Source organism: Miniopterus schreibersii (genome assembly GCF_964146895.1).
Source record: "Miniopterus schreibersii genome assembly, chromosome: 1".
Taxonomy (NCBI): Eukaryota; Metazoa; Chordata; class Mammalia; order Chiroptera; family Miniopteridae; genus Miniopterus; species Miniopterus schreibersii.
In genome coordinates, this window is record NC_138101.1 from 68,947,881 (window position 1) to 68,961,102 (window position 13,222).

The window sequence follows — 13,222 nt, forward strand, 5'->3', positions numbered from 1 at the left end:
TCAAATTTACTAGTAAGCCAAGAAAAGATAGTTTAAATGACCACAAAATACCTTGGGAGAATTTTAAACCTAAAGGGAAGTGCTCACGATACTTTCAAAATGAGTGCAACTTTGTCCAACTCTAAGCAGCTTTAATTCTCTAGGTATATCTTAAGCATAAATTATTGAGTTGAAGCAATTTTTAAATATCCATAGTAGTAGCGCTGCACGCACACACACACACACACACACAAAAGCATTTTGGCACTTCAAAGCAAAAGAGAATCCCATCTTTTGAAAACTGGTGATGCAGTCTCTACCTATATTCCCTGGGAAGAAGCTGGAGTGCAGATATTTGCAGCACATGCAGAGACAGAACCAGCCTTTCTGGCGGTGATGACCTCCCACCACAGCATGCCTCTCGCTAAGGATCTCCTTCATCCCTCTCTAGAAGGGAAGGGGAAACACAAGAAGTGCCTGGTGCAGAGCCCAGTTGCTACTTTACGAATGGGAAATCCTCAGGATGCTATAAAATCACCACCACCTCTAGCCATGCAGAAATGGTAGTTTTGTGTGTTGGCTGCTCCACTGTCCTCTGTCAGCCTCCAGGAGGGAAAGCAAGGCTGACAGAAGGATGCTCCTTCATAAAGAAGCAGCGTTAAAAACACCCCCCCATCAAGAGGAATGGGGAACCATCTCCATAAAGACATTCTGGATTAGAAATAAAAGCAAAATCATTTGTCCATATTCAGCATTTCAAAGAGCTTCATGAAAATTGCACATTTACGCGTCATAAAACCGTGTAAGGTAACAAAAATGTAAACATTAAAAGTTGGGTGACTGTGATCATCTACATTATGCATTGTGTTATTGTCTGCAAACCTTTATGTGCTGTCTTTTGCTAATCAAGTCTGACTAACTGTGGAAGACAATACAGGGAATTTGGTGGCGGTGGTGGTAGGAGAGTGATCCAAAAGATATCTTAGGTACAAAAATTCTCTGGACCACTAGACTAGACTATATGTTCACTAAGATCCTGCCTCACTTGAAAATTCTCCAGTCCATTGGTAAGGTTGTCCATCTCTCTCTCTTTTTAAAAAATATATCTTTATTTTATTTTTTAATATGTCTTTATTGATTTCAGAGAAAGGAAGAGAGAAGGAGAGAGAAACATCAATGATGAGAGGGTCATTGATCGGCTGCCCCCTGCACACCCCCGACTGGGGATCGAGCCCACAACCTGGGCATGTGCCCTGACCGGGAATTGAACTCCGATCTCCTGGATTCTAGGTCGAAGTTCAACTGCTGAGCCATGGCTGGCTGGGCTAAATATAGCTTTCTTGATTTCAGAAAGAGGAAGGGAGAGGGAGAGAGAGAGATAGAAACATCAATGATGAGAGAGTCATTGATCTTAGGTCGATGCTCAGCTCCTGAACCATGCTGGTGGGTCCCATCTCTCATCTAAGAAATCTCTCCTGCATGGAGTCATAGTGGGAGGCCATCCACACCTCTGACAAAGTGGAAGATAAATTGCACTGGCACATGAGGTTTATTATTATTATTATTATTATTATTTTACTTTTCTGAGCCTTTATTTTTGACATGGTCTGAATCCCCAAAGATAAAGTTTAGATATTTCAGAATTCACTAAATTCCCTTCTTCTCCCTCTTTTTAACTACTGTTCCACAGAACCTCCCTAGGAAAGTGAAATTAAATACAATAAAGTGAACACAATACAGAAAATGTTTAGGATTTTATGCTTGGGGAAATGATGCTAAATTTTCCACTTAAAATATATTTCTTGAAGAGAGATTATTATTTCAGTGTGGCACCAGTGAAGTTCCCCTTCCTCTTGGTAGAGTGCAGGCATTTTGGATGTAATGCCTATGTGATACTGAAAAGTCACAACTTGCCCTAAGCTGCATTTAGGCTTTAAATCTCTCTTTCAAAGCTCTGTTTATTTTCATTAAGCCTCTTCTTTTTAACTCAGGTGATGTATTTGTGTTTAGAAATGTATAACTTTGGCTATTTTCCCCTCATGCAGATTTTATGCTGGTAAATGTGCACTAAAGGGCATTTGTATAATTACTTGTTTAATCTGGAAGCTCTTTACACTTTGTATGCACCTCAGCACAGTTCCCAGCTCAGGTATTAATAGTGTTTTTGATGAGTTGATGAGGTTGATACTGGTGGCGATGAAAAGAAAATGAGAATAAAATTAGCATTGGGAGACTTAGGAACAGAGCAGAAGTATGTTTTCATCTTTACATAAAGTGCTTTGCAGGCAAAGATAAGTTTTATGCTTTTAGAATGTCTGTGGCATTCACGCTATAAACATGCTCATGGCTACTTGCTTATGGACTTAACACAGGCATAGACTTGATTTGAGATGCTAGTTTTGTGGATATTTGTTATTTTCAGACATGAAAGAAAATCATCTTTCTGTATCATTTTATAATTTTAAAATTAAATAGTTATTTCTTCTAATTCAGAGTTTACAAGAAGCCGCTAGAGATTATGCATTTTCTTAGATGGACCAGTTTATATTATTCCAAACAGAAGAGAATAATAAAGGTTTCAACTGTTCCAGGATACAAATGTCACCAAATAAATTCCTTGATTTTACTGGATAGAAATTACATAGATATCTGTGCAGTTCTTTGTCTCCATCTATTTCTTGAAGTACTGTAATATTGCTCCTCTCTCCAAAAGTGCACAATGAAAGCTTTTAGTTGTTACTGCTATATATTGTGGGTTAGTTTTTACTTTTCTTAACCTGTTATACTTACTGGTCTGTTGGCCCTGCTACTTGGGTCCACAGAATTCATTTTTTTTCTTTCTAGCTCTCTATTTTGTGAAGTTCAACCTAACGTAGGCCCTAGAAAGGTGGGCTAAGTATTTGGATGACTTGGCCTGGTTTCTTCCCACCTTTTACTGCATCTTGCCCCAAAGAGACACATCTGTCTGAATCATGTGGGCTGCCTGTAAACAGCAAAAGTATCAGGCCCTGCCATAGACTCACATGAATTACAATGTGTGTTGCTGAGGCCAGAGAATAGACATTGAACAAATTCCTAGGTGACTCCTTTATATTAATGGGAAGAAATTCTGGACTGGTATCTCTTACGCTGCTTTCATAACCTTCCGTTTTGACCAGAAAAGTGTAGCTAATCATTAATACAGCCCTTTAGACTCCAGCCAATCCCTGGATGGGAAAAATGGAATAGCAATATTGTGATAAATTGGACTGCAGTTTGCTAAGTTGTCTTGAGGTCCATATTAAATGACCTGCGAGGTCTCTCTGCAGTGATGGGGTTGGAGCTAGTAGGGTAGCCCTTCTGTTACAGTCGCTCTGCCCAGTCTTTGACTAGATGTAATTTGGATCATCCCTTACTGCTTTCTAGCTCAAAAGGAAAGGTATCAGGATGCTCTGGGTCTCCTCACTACCAGCCTTGGAATGCAAGGCAATACTTTCTCTGAAAACGAGACTGAAAATATTAAAGTAGTGACAATGTGCAGAATATACAATTTCTTCAACTTCCAGCCAAGCTAGACATTTATGTGGGTTTCCATTCATTCTTTCCTTTTCTTAAATGGAAGTGGCACTACCCACTCCCTGCCAACTAGGGCTCTTCCCTCCATCTGTGTCCTAGACCCCATTCCTCCCAATCTCTAAGTGACTTCGATTTATTGATTTATTATCTGTGTTTCTTGGATCATCACTTTCTTCATCTTATTGGCTCCTACCATTCAGGTTTTTACCATGCTCAAATCTTCCCCATCTCTTCTAATATAACCTTCTCCTCTAACATTTCCTTTATTTCTCTCTTCCCATTGATGGTCCAACTTAATGAAAGTATTATTTTTTCTCTGACCCACTATAACTTGATTTTGTGGCCATCAAACCACTAAAACTGCTTTGCCAGCCACCAAGTCCTCTATGTTAAATCCAATAGACACATCTCAGTCTTTTTCTTGTTTGTTATCTTGGCAGCCTGTCCTGGAATACTTCCTTCTTACTCAGGGGCATCCTTAGCCCTCCCTTGCCTTCCACTCCACTTTTCATTCTGGCCACACTACACATAGTCCAGTTCTTTGAGTGGCATGGACTCTGTCACCCCAGCCTTCTCATCTCACTTCCCTCAGTCTGGAGCTGCTTCTCTCCTCTTGACTTTGCTGTCTCCGACCTGTCCTCTAATTCCCCTTCCATATTGCTTTCTCGGTTTCTTCAGGTGTGCCTTAAGTTGTTTCTCCCATCCAGTCCCACAACTCCTTATATCACATTGTTTTTGCTGAATATTAATTGCCATTTGCCTATATTCCTCACTACCCAAGGCTAAGGACTGTGTCAATTCTTGTCACTGACTTCTTTCCAGTCCCAGTAGCCTGCTGTAGTGACTGGCACAGAGGCCAGATAGAAGCATAATCAATATATATTTTCTAAATGAACAGAAATGCACATGCACATAGGCATACACTTACATACACACATCTGTGTTCTATGGGTACTGTGGGAAATGTGATGACATTTTATCTCTCTCTAGTCCTTACTTTTTAATCTGTAAGCTATACTCACAAAAGATTGCAATAAAGAAAAGTAAGTGCCTGAAGAAAAATGGATGACACAAACAATATACATGTTAAGAAATGGGCAATTGCATGCTTAGCTGAGGTGATCAGTATATAGAGAAAAAAAATTCTTTTCAAATTTAATCTTAAAGGGAGATATGAATTTTGATAGGGAGGTATAGGAAGAAGGTAATTCTTGAGAGAGGCAATAGAAAATAGAAGGGCATAGAGCAAAGCTGAGAGAGAGAGTGACAAGCCAGGTATGCAGCTGGAGCAAAGAGGTTATGGGCAAAAATAAAAGAAAGACTGGGAAGTTTGGCAGATTGTTAAAGTTTGTAAAAAAAAATTAAAAGTTAAAAAAATAAAAAGTTAGTGAGTGGGAAACAAAATATCAAACTTCACAATTTTCTCCACATGCTAACCCAAAGTATAAAATTATTAATCATATTTGCTTTTGCCCTTAAAAAGCGGTCATTAATGCAGTCAGCCTCAGCTAGTATCTGGGCACTAGGTCTAACAGAGATTGTGTGCCTCAGAGTTCTCTTTCAGCGTAACTGAACACGTGCTGCTTTTGTATGTGAAATAATTGTCTTGGTCTCTCCATAGGTTTCTAGTTGGTATTCAAGCCTATTTGAATTCACTTTGTAATATTATTTATATATCAAGTGAGTGATTTACTAAACTTAGATAGACCCTTAAACATTATCATCCCATAATTAATTTAAATGTGATTTAAAAACACAAGATGAATTATTTTGCACAATTTTATTATATACTTTGACGGTGCTAATATGCTATTAATGAGGCATACCCTCAAATACAGCCTGAGTACATTTATTCCTCTTATGTTAGGTCACAATGTACTTCCAAGAGTAGTTGATTAAAGCCATCTCCTTAGTCTTTGGGTTTTCAATCCCATGATCATTTTTCTGCACTCTTACAAGATGTACTTATACGTTACTGAGAAATTCAATGCAAATGTGCTTCTCGAAAGACCAGCTTTTAGATACCTACCATGGCAAGGCTGGTCAGTACTAAGCAAGAAAGGACTATAAGCTGTACCAACTAAATGAAAATACTTTGTTTCCATTTTCTTAAAAGTTCTCCCCTCTTGCCCCAGCCCTGGAACACCCTCAAGTGGGAAAGAGGGAAGGCAAGGAAATGCAAAAGAATAGCTGTCCTTTTCTTCTCCCAGAGCCACTGCTAAGGTCACAGCTGGAGGAGGGGAGATGATTGGGATTGGATATTATTAAAGTTTTAAGTTTAATTCATTTAAATTTAAAAAATCTAAAATGAGTCTTAACTTTCAAAATGACTTTTAAAAATATATATCTTTTGATTTCAGAGAAAGGAAGGGAGAGGAGGAGAGAGAGATAGAAACATCAATGATGAGAGAGTCATTGATCGGCTGCCTCCTGCACGACCCCCACTGGGTATTGAGCCCCCAACCCTGGCATGCTCCCTGACTGGGAATTGAACCTTGATCTCCTGGATCATAGGCTGACGCTCAACCACTGAGCCATGCTGGCCTAGCCAAAATGACTATTCTTTTAGCTGGATATGCTTGGACAGTAAGAAATACAGCCAAGGTAGGAGATATTTGAAAAAGCATTTGAAGACAATGGGGGGAAGAAAATAAAGCTGTTTCTTATTTGTATGCCATCAGTTCAACCATTTAGTTTATTTGCAATGATACCTATTTTGGGGTATATTAGAGTTATCTTTGGGATTATATTGCTGAAAAAAATCAGCCTCCAATTCATCTTAATTTTTTCCTCCCTCCTCTAGTTCTTCACTCTTTCCCTTCCTTTTTTTTTATTTCTCCCCCTTTCCTCTCTTCCTCCCTTCTTCCCTTTCTCCCTTTCTCCCTTTCTCCCTTTCTCCCTTCCTTCCTTCCTTCCTTCCTTCCTTCCTTCCTTCCTTCCTTCCTTCCTTCCTTCCTTCCTTCCTTCCTTCCTTCCTTCCTTCTTTCCTCCAAAACCCTGGAGATCAAGTGTAAACCCCTTCTTGGGGTTTACATTCTAGTATTAGAAAAGAACAATTAATAGTAGCTGTGAGCCAAGACTGAATGAATTGAGGGAGCGTGCCATATGAATGCCTGGTAAAGGTAGATGGAAAAGTAAATATAAAGGCCTTTAAGCAAGAGTGTGATCAGCAGCCCTGAGGAAGGGCAGAAGCCCAAAGAGATATAGGGAATGCAGTAGGAAATAAAATTAGGACACTGGGACTGGGGGCAGATAATATAGGACTTTGGGCTTTAGGTTGTATTCTAAGTGTGATGGAAAGCCATTTAACGGTTCCCATAAGTAATATAATTCCATTTGGGTTCTAAATATAGATAAACCATAGGGAGACAAGAGTAGAAGCCATATCACAAATTTGGGAAGCTATCCCACTAATCCAGGGATGGGAGGTAGATGCTTTTGATAGATTCTGGTTATAATTTGAAGATGGAGCCGATCGAGTTTGCAGATGGACTAGGTGTGAGATACACAAAGAAGGGGTTAAGGATGATTCCAAGGTTTGTTTTTTTATGTTTGTTTTCCAGGGTAATTGGCAGACCCCTGATTTCATTTACTGTGACACAAAACACTACAGAAAGAGCAGATTTGGGGGGAAAATTAAGAATTTAATTTTTGCTATATTAAGTTTGAGATGCTTACTAAACATGCGACTTGAGGTATATAAGTCTGGAGTTCAGAGGAGAGGTAGGGTAGGAGATGGGAATTGGGAGTCTCTAATTTGTAGCTGGTATTTAAAGCCAAGTGATTGCAATTGAGCACCTAGAAAGTGGGAAACAGAAGCAACGAGAAGAGAAGTTGAGGAGCAGAGCCTGGCTTACTCCAGCAGTTAGAGAATGAGAAGTGTCCATAATGCAGGTTGAGAAGGTGTATCCAGTGATATCCTAAAAGCCAAGTAAAAAAAATGACAGACTGGATAGAGTGGCTCAGTTGGTTGAGTCACCCCGTGCTCCAAAAGGTTGGGGTTCAATTCCCAGTCAGGGCACATGCCTGGGTTGCAGGTTTGATCCCCGGTTGCGCATATATGGAAGGCAACCGACTGATGCTTCTCTCTCACATAGATGTTTCTCTTTCTCTCTCTCTCCTCCTCTCTCTGAGCATGTTCTCAGGTGAGAATTAAAGGAAAAAAGAAAACATCTCAGAAAAAGTGAATGTGATCAGTTGTTAAATGGCACAAAGAGATGGAGACTAACTGGATGCCCTTGGATGGTGACTTTGATGAGAGAGGTCTCAGCGGAATGGTAGAGTTGAAAGCTTGACTAAAGTTGGTTGAAGAGGGAATGGAAAGATATGAAGTAGGGAGAGTGAACAGACAATTATTCCGAGTAGGTTTGCTGGAAAGAGGAGCAGAGAAGTGGGGTGGTGGTTGCAGCTGATGAAGGATCAAAAGAGGGCTTATTTTTAGATGGGTAATATTACAAAAGATTAAGATGCTGGTGGGAATGACCCAATAGAGTGGGGGGAAATCATGATGTAGGAGAAGGCACGATTACAGGAACAAAGTGGCTGAAACAGTGAAACGGGGAGTATACAATGGTTAATCTGGCCTTTGATGTGAGCAGTGGCATCTGTTGTGTCTTGCATAAACTGAAAGAATAATACTGACTCTATACACGTGTTATTGAGAGTATTACGTCTTGTAGGCCATGGAAAAGCGCTTTGTAAGTGGAAAATTTCTTATGAATATAAAAGCTTATATTTAGTTGAGTTACTTTTACTGAATCAGATGGGTACATCACTTACCCCTGTCAGATCCATTGACAAATGAAGCTTAGACACTGCTGGAAGCAGGTGGCAGGGGCCTATATTCCTACATATTTATTTGAATACACAGTTTTTATGTAATTAGACCAGCAACAAATATTGTAGCATTTTTAATGTGCCAGGTACAGATTCAGGTGCTAGGGATACAGTGATGAAAGAGTCACTGCCCATAAGGATCTTCAATTCTAGTAAAATGATTGAAAGATGAATAAATAAATAAGACATTTTCTGGTGACACTTGTTAAAAAAATCCATAGGAAAATGCAATTGAGAGACGCTGACCTCATTCCTGTGAGGCTGAATTTATTAAATATGGAGCCTGTGTGCTCCAGAAACACAAAATGTGTTCTTATCACTGTGACAATAATTCCCTCTCATTCTTATAAACTTGTGAGGCTGGTGAAGTGAGACAGAAATAATTCCCACTTTTCACAGAGGAAGTGCAGATTTAGGGAATCGGGCACGAGTAATTAAAGAGTCAAACACAGACATCTTGGCTTCAAACTTATTGCTCTTTTTGTGACAGCAGGAAAATGTGTGTATGATAAGTTGATATGCTTACCATTCACTTCAAAAATCATCCTACATATTAAAAAACAAACCCAATCATAAAAATACAAGAATAAACACCTTTTAGACTTGAAAAGGACACAGGAAGTTTAGATTTGTACTGTTTGAGAAAAAAAAAAAGTACAACTTTGTGTTACTGATCAATCTTAACCACACTCTTTTAGGTTGTGAGAAATTTTAATGCCATATTTTAAATTATTTTAATTTACCACAGTTATTCTTTGTTTTGTATCTTAAACATCAACGTTTACTTAGGGCAAAATCATTCGTAAAGTGCTTTTTTTTTTTTTTTTTTTTTCCCGACTGCAGAGAGATTTTCCTAAATAAAGAGATAAATATTTTAAACTAATACCCTTTAAAATTTCACTTTGGAAACATGAGACCATTTGGGGAATATAAATGTGCTGTACAAGGCTGTTGGCTAAGCAACTCTAAAGCCACAGATTCCTTGTTAACTAAATGCTAAAGCAATGGATAAAAAGTATGATTGCTTTAATACCCTCCTTTCCCTCGCACTTAAACTAGGCAACAATTTGGATCTGAAAGACAATTTTATCTTTTAAGCTCCTGAAAAATTTTGAGTTCTTGATATTTGTGTCACTAACTAGATGCAATGGAATTTTGAAATTTATTCTTCAAAGCTTCTGATTTTGGTAAAATTGTATAAAACCTTAGCTACTAAAAACGTATTGTTTCTAAAATGGACACTGTGTGATATTGCAGGCTGCCTTTCTTTATTCCAGTTTTGTGGATGTAAGCCTTGGGTTTTTAAATGCTTTGATAGTTGTTCAAATGTGTAGTGTTTATGATAACAGAGCAATATAGAAACTTTATGAACATAAAACAACAGGGAATCAAGCAAATGGCTTTCTATTGACTTTTTTGGGGGGGTTCCAGACCTTGGGTAATTGTTATGCATAAAATTTGGAGAAGTCAAATATCCCAGGGAGTGTCTAAAGTCTTTGTCTGAAAGTCTTTTTGTTCTTAACTGTCAGAGAATACGAGAAATCATCTGTGGTATTTTCAGAACTATCCAATTTCAAATGCCCTTTTACTCTGTGCTTTTATGACCAGTTGCTTGACAACATATAGGTATGGTTACTTTATTTTAATGTTCCCGTGCTATTGGTATTGGCCTATTTTTCTAGATATATACTAATAATATACAGTACCTCCTAACAGACAGATTTTAAACAGGCTTTACTCTTGCATTTTCACAAATTTTAGAGATTTTTGTTACTGAAAATTTTCCATTCCACGTGCTTTGAAATGTGTTTTGAGACAAGTTCTAGTTACTAGATGTGTAATGTGCTGTGGGTGCTTTAATGGAGACTTGGTATTTATTAGACATCAAACATGCTGTATGTAAACTTAGGCTTTTAGAAAATCTGTTTTTGTATTAATAAGAATATTTGAAAGATAATTTCTGTTTTTATAAATAAACTCAAAGTTTCAAAACATAACATTCTCAAATAGATTTAAAAAAATTAAATATATATAATTTAAAAATATACATATATTTCAACAGCAACTCTGACCTTTAATGTTCTTTGCTGGCTTTTCTATCCATTTGTTAGCTCAGACAGTGTTAGGGATGTACACACACATTTGAGTTGTGCCTCTGCATCTATAAATTTCCGGGGGATATTTTATACACGTTGATCAGAACATCCTTTTATAGCATGATCATACAATATGTCCAATATTTGAAGCACACTGCAAAAATATGTCCACGTAAATATGTTTTCTCATATTTTGCTTATGTAATTTTAATTATTTATAGGAGAGAATAGATGAATAAAACAATAGATTAAGAATAGAAGAAGCATATAGGATTAATTCAACACAAAAATTTATGTAAATAATTGAATTTGAAATAACCACTTACTAGACCTTCTAGGTTTGGCAAATACCTTAAAGCCCAATGTTTAGACTGTTAGCTTGGCAGAGAGAGTGACTTAGAAGACGGTTCCATGTTAAAGCAGTTGTATGTTTGAACTAAAAACAATGTGCAGGGGGGTCCTAAGCAATTCTAAGGGATTATTTTTTCCTTTTAAGAAAAACACCGCCGTGTGGATCACCAAGTCCAGATTTGTACAAAGAAAAACTAGTTCAGGGCTGCGACTGAGAGCTGATACATTTCAAGGAGGACCGGCCGGCTGCACTTGTGAGCGGTGACAGATCTCTGTGAAATATAATCCTGATTAAAAATGCATGTGTGAAACCTCTTCGAATAAAGTGCTGTGTCCAACAGCATTTTTTGAGCTTCTGCATGTGAGAAGGGAAGACTAATGTAGCTATTCTTGGACTACACCCCATCATTTGCTGGCAGTATTACATTTCTGAAATTGTCTTTATCTATGACTTTCAATGAGGCAGAATTGCATTTTTTGTGTGTATGTGTAAAATAGTCATTGATACTAGTGAATTTAAAAATTCAGAAATCTAATGCACGCACATATAGACATTATTTTTATAGATATGTTTAAATCAAACTAATGCACCAAGTGATAGAAAGTTGTGATTTAGACGAACATCAACTACTATGATATTTCGGCCTCCACTACTGTTGCATCGTGTAAAATAAAAAGAGGCATATGTGTACAACTACTTCACACAGATTAGCAACTCTTTTGTTGCAACTCTAATACTTTTGCAGTGTCAAAGCTTTCATCGACTATTGAACGTTGAGTGTGTGTATAAACCTATTTTCTTCGTTTGGGGCCCAGATTTGAGGGAATCCAGGTATAAAGCTTGAGAGGTTTCTAAAATAGAGATGAGGCAAATCTGTCTATTAAAAAAATAAAACAACTAATGTGGTGTGGAGGTGCCTGGTGAGATGTGAGCAAGCCAAGTTGCCTTTGTGCCCGTGTGTTCCAGCCTCTACAACTCTGTGATCTGATCCTCTGGTTCTGGCTTAGAATGTTTAATTATTTTGTTGGGATCTAAAAGATGGGCATGAAATCATGCAGATATTCACTTTTTTAAATGACGAATTGGGGAGAAAAATCAGTAGAATGACCCAGTGGAGTAACAAAGTGGGAGAGATGTTTGTCTGGAATAGCACGTGTTTCTAGTTAGTTGTGTAATCGTGATACACACTGATAGGCAGACATATAGAGATGGACATGTACATATATGCAAGCACATATATATAGAATTACATGTACACAAATATATATATGAATATACGAAATAAGCATTGAGTTTCTTTTCTGAGCTCCATGGCTTTATTTTTAATTTTTATTTAATTTCTTTTTTTAGTTTCAGATTTTTTTAAATTAAATTTATTGGGATGACATTGGTTAACAGGATCATATATGTTTCAAGTGTACATTTCTGTGTTACAAGATCTGCATATTGCGCTGTGTGCCCACCACCTGAAGTCAAATCATCTTCTGTCACCATATATTAGGGCCCCCTTCACCCTCCTCCCACCCCACCCCCTTCCCTCTGGCAACCACCACACCGCTGTCTGTGTCCACGAGTTTCAGTTTTATGTCCACATGTGAGTAAAATCATATGGTTCTTAGCTCTTTCTGACTGACTTATTTCACTTAGCATAATATTCTCAAGGTCCATGGCTTTATAATAGGTACAACTTTCTACACTCCCCTGAATGTATGTTTTTAATGTCTATTTTAAAATGTACAGTGTTTTATTTGCTATCATTTATAAAAAATGATGATTTGAAGTTTTCTGTATTATAATCACTCCATACTCAGGACATGTGACTGTAATTTGTCCTTCTAAAACATGATTTTCTGAATCTGCATTTTGTAAACTGTGTGCTGAGTAGAGGCCTGCGAGAGTCCCTTTGTCCTGCGTCCCCTCGCAGGCCTCAGTCAGGGACACCCTTCCTGGTTCAAGTCTACGGTTCTTCACAAGAAATAGAAAAAAATGACTCACAAATGCAATGCATTTAACAAATTGGTACTGAGTTTCTTTTTAATCATGTACTTATGCAAAGTATTCAAGGTTTTAAGAGTTCTAATTTTATACAACCCAGTGAGCAGGTGAGAGGAATATATTTGCTTTCTTTTAGGCCCCAGAGCCGAAAATATGAAGTGCCCTGTTCCCTTCTCCTTTTCACTCATTCACTGAACAAGTACTGAATACTTATTGGTATCACAACTGCATTTGCAGATACTCAATTTTAATTGGAATGTTAAAATGAGTATAGTTAGAAGGATAAGTAACAACACTTATTTGCCTTAAATTTGAGGTATAAACTTATGTCTTAAATGTTATATATATTTTCTTAATATTTGTTTATATTTTCAATAATAACTGCTTTTACTTATAGGACTAATCCTAT

At 37.6% G+C, this 13,222-nt stretch overlaps 1 pseudogene across 1 annotated transcript; it reads left to right on the forward strand.

Moving 5' to 3' along the window:
• The first annotated feature begins 393 nt into the window (after positions 1–393).
• On the forward strand, positions 394–641 carry LOC308566037 (small ribosomal subunit protein eS27-like pseudogene; annotated as a pseudogene). Its single transcript has one exon. The product of its transcript is annotated as a small ribosomal subunit protein eS27-like pseudogene (transcript).
• Positions 642–13,222: the final 12,581 nt, after the last annotated feature.